The 4143-nt window shown below is 42.1% G+C and overlaps 1 pseudogene; it reads left to right on the forward strand.

Annotated features, from left to right (window-relative positions):
* Nucleotides 1–2804: 2804 nt before the first annotated feature.
* LOC104651422 (large ribosomal subunit protein uL23 pseudogene) lies at nt 2805–3255 on the forward strand (annotated as a pseudogene).
* The last annotated feature ends 888 nt before the right edge of the window (nt 3256–4143 follow it).

A 4143-nucleotide genomic window follows, 5' to 3' on the forward strand; every position in this document is an offset into this window, starting at 1 on the left:
ATGCTCACTGTCAGTGGTTTTCTCACTCTGCCTAAGAACTAGATGAAGCATCAAAAAAATAAAATAAAAAATCCTGGGCCCAATCCCAGTATTCGGTTAATTTGGATGGTGCCAGGCAATTGTATAATTTTGGAAAATGGCTCAAATGATTCTAATGTGTAGTCAGAGTCGAAAACCCATGGCCATTGTGAACAGTGGTACCAAATGCTATACCTGAAAGGGCAGCCACCCCGTAATTCCACCCTACCCTTCTGGGCATGTCCCAGCTTGCAGGCTTTGAAGAAAAGAGAATGAATGAGAAATGAGGTTGCATCCCTTGAGAACTCTAGAGCTTTGATCAGTTGCCTCACCCACAAGTCAATCCACCATCCAGGATCTGCCCATGCCCTGAAGTCCTCCCTTGACTATTACCAAAGATACCATACTGTGTTCCCTCTTTTAGGCAAATCAGAGCATGCCACCACATCTCTTTGCTGTGCTAGTATCAAGGCCTCTGAAATGTTTCCAATTTGTGAACACAATGCATCTTGTACTTGATTTGTTTTTCTCTTTTTCTCTGTCTACTGGGAAGCTCGGAGCCAAATTTGAGGCTCACCTTTAGCAATCATATAGCACCTATGGCGTATATTTTGCTATATCTTTTCTTGTCATAGCTTTTCTTTTTTCTTTTTTTTGAGATGGAGTTTTGCTCCTGTTACCCAGGCTGGAGTGCAAAGGTGTGACCTCAGCTCACTGCAACCTCTACCTCCTGGATTCCAGTGATTCTCCTGCCTCAGCCTCCTGAGTAGCTGGGATTACAGGCATGTGCCACCACGCCTGGCTAATTTTGTATTTTTAGTAGAGACAGGGTTTCACCATGTTGGTCAGGCTGATCTCAAACTCTCGACCTCAGGTGATCTGCCCACCTTGGTCTCCCAAAGTGCTGGGATTACAGGCATGAGCCACCATGCCCAGCCATTTTCCTTTCATTTGTTTCTGTTTACCTATTTTTTACAGACAAATATCCTTTTTTATTTATTCTGACATGCTATAAATGAATTAATTACACTATTTAAAGACTTTTTATCAATACATTTCTCTTTCTCTTGGGTCAGACAGAGAAAAAGAAAAGAGCATGCAAGTAAGATGCAGAGAAGAAGCACATCCATACAGATCATATACAGAAGTGGGAGGAGGTGAAGGGGGTCTGTGTCCATGTCTACCTTACAGATGGTGTAAGGAGGGTGGTGCTCTCCAAGGGGTAAGAGTCAACCCACTTATTATAGCCATTTCACAAGGATTTTTTTTTTTTTTTTTTTTTTTTTGAGACGGGGTTTTGCTCTTGTTACCCAGGCTGGAGTGCAATGGCATGATCTCGGCTCACTGCAACCTCCACCTCCTGGGTTCAGGCAATTCTCCTGCCTCAGCCTCCTGAGTAGCTGGGATTACAGGCACGCGCCACCATGCCCAGCTAATTTTTTTTGTATTTTTAGTAGAGACGGGGTTTCACCATGTTGGCCAGGATGGTCTCGATTTCTTGACCTCGTGATCCACCCGCCTGGGCCCCCCAAAGTGCTGGGATTACAGACATGAGCCACTGCGCCCGGCCCTTTCACAAGGGTCTTAAGCGAACTTCCTTCTAAGATCAAACCCTTTTGTTCTTACTCAAAATCAGTCTAGCTGTTAAATCTGTGGCAGCTGGAGCTACAAAACCAAGGCCTGGAAGTTGCAATACTAGGTATTGTGACTGTGAGTCTCCTTTCCCCTTCACACACACACCTCCCACAAAACTGATTGAGACACACAAAAAATTGAGAAAACACTGTAATACTAAATCTAAGATGATTTACAAAGGAATATTACTTAACAAATGGCTTGAAGTAGTTTTTTAAAAACTTGGGGAGATTTTGATTTCATATGAGTCAATGTCATTTTTTCTGCCATTAAAAAAATCTCATTTATTAACAATAACACTTAGTTTTTCTTGACCTTAAAAACAAAAAAGCTCCCATTTCAAAGTAAAAATTAAATCCAAGATTATATACATGTTTATGTCATAGTTTTATCTAAGCAACGTACATACATGCTCAACTGTAAGAGATTAAGTAAATTTCTGCAATAAATTAACTGTTTTTGAAATACAAAGCATATTATAAAGAATGCAGAATCTTAGGGGTAATCAAGCAGTCATTAAGTTTTTCTTTATAAAGAATGCAGAATCTTAAGGGTAATCAAGCAGTCATTAAGTTTTTCTTAAGTCTTCACTTTAGATGTTGTTATTTCTGGCACAACCTAAGCTCACTGCAGCCTTGGCCTCCCCAGGCTCCAGTGATCTCCCTCCTCAGCCTCCCTCGTAGCTGGCACTACAGGTGCATGTCACCAGCTAATTTTTGTATTTTATGTAGAGATGGGCTTTTGCCATATTGCCCAGGGTGGTCTCAAATTCCTGGGCTCAATTAATCCACCTGCTTCAGCCTCTGAAAGTGCTGGGGTTATAGATGTGAACCACTGCACTCTGCCGTAGAAGCAGAATTTTCTGTGTGCTCAGATACTGGAATCTTTGGTTACTGCCATATTAGCAAAGAAGCCAACCACTTTAAGAATGTTTTAAGCGAACACTTTGCAAATTCTAAGGATATCTACCTACTTTTTAACCTTGAATGTATTTTAATAAGCTGCCTCAAACATGCTTTTTGAAATCATGGAAGATACAGAAAAATTAATAACAGCAACAGACAGGATTCTGTTCACCACACTGAAACATTGTTTTGTGAATGCAATAAAAATCCTTTCCTGTTTTAAAGCTACAGGATCGACCCTTTTCACAAGATGGCGCCGAAAGCGAAGAAGGAAGCTCCTGCCCCGCCTAAAGCCGAAGCCAAAGCGAAGGCTTTAAAGGCCAAGAAGGCAGTGTTGAAAGGTGTCCACAGCCACAAAAAAAAGAAGATCCGCACGTCACCCACCTTCCGGCGGCCCAAGACACTGCAACTCCGGAGGCAGCCCAAATATCCTCGGAGGAGCGCCCCCGGGAGAAACAAACTGGACCACTATGCTATCATCAAGTTTCCGCCGACCACTGAGTCTGCCATGAAGAAGATAGAAGACAACAACACACTTGTGTTCATTGTGGATGTTAAAGCCAACAAGCACCAGATCAAACAGGCTGTGAAGAAGCTCTATGACATTGATGTGGCCAAGGTCAACACCCTGATTCGGCCTGATGGAGAAAAGAAGGCATATGTTCTACTGGCTCCTGATTAGGATGCTTTGGATGTTGCCAACAAAATTGGGATCATCTAAACGGAGTCCAGCTGGCTAATTCTAAATATATGTATATCTTTTCACCAAAAAAAAAAAAAAAAAAAAAAAAAGCTACAGGATCAGGCCAGGCACTGTGGCTCACACTGTAATCCCAGCACTTTGAGAAGCCAAGGTGAGTGGATCACAAGGTCCTGAGTTTGAGACCAGCCTGGCCAAAATGGTGAGACCCCATCTGTACTAAAAATACAAAAATTAGCTGAACATGGTGGCAGGTGTCTGTAATCCTAGCTACTCAGGAGGCTGAGGCAGGAGAATCATTTATACCCGGGAGGCAGAGGTTGCAATGAGCCAAGATCATGCCATTGCACTCCAGCCTGGGTGACAGTGCGAGACTATGTCTTAAAAAAAAAAAAAAAAAAGGCTATAGGGTCATCTCACCTGTTAGTTCTTTCCACTACAGTGGAGAAAACAAACAAACAAACAAACAAAAACCTTTTCCTCTACCCTCTTAGTTTCAGTGTCTGGGGTCTGAATATTAAACTGGCAAAAGACAGATTAACAGCAGAAAAGGCATCCATTTAATGGGTGTTAACATTTTTGCAAGCGTGGGAGCTTCATAGAAAAGAAGAGAAAACCTAAAGAAGCAGTTAGACTAGGGAGCATATAGATCATTTTAACAAAGGGGGATAAATTGTGGCCAGGTGACTAGACAAAGGAAAGGGGTGACAAATTGTAGGAAAGTGACTAGGAAGTATATAAAGGAAAGTAATGGAAAGCAAGTGTTGCTTTAGTAAGGTGTCTTTATGCCAACTTATCTCAGTGCTAGCTTTCTGTCCCTAGGGAGAGGTCACTTTCTTCATTCTGGTACAGGAGAGGGGTAGAAATTTATGCCACCTTCATAAA

The sequence above is a fragment of the Saimiri boliviensis genome, chromosome 2, assembly GCF_048565385.1.
Source record: "Saimiri boliviensis isolate mSaiBol1 chromosome 2, mSaiBol1.pri, whole genome shotgun sequence".
Classification (NCBI taxonomy): Eukaryota; Metazoa; Chordata; class Mammalia; order Primates; family Cebidae; genus Saimiri; species Saimiri boliviensis.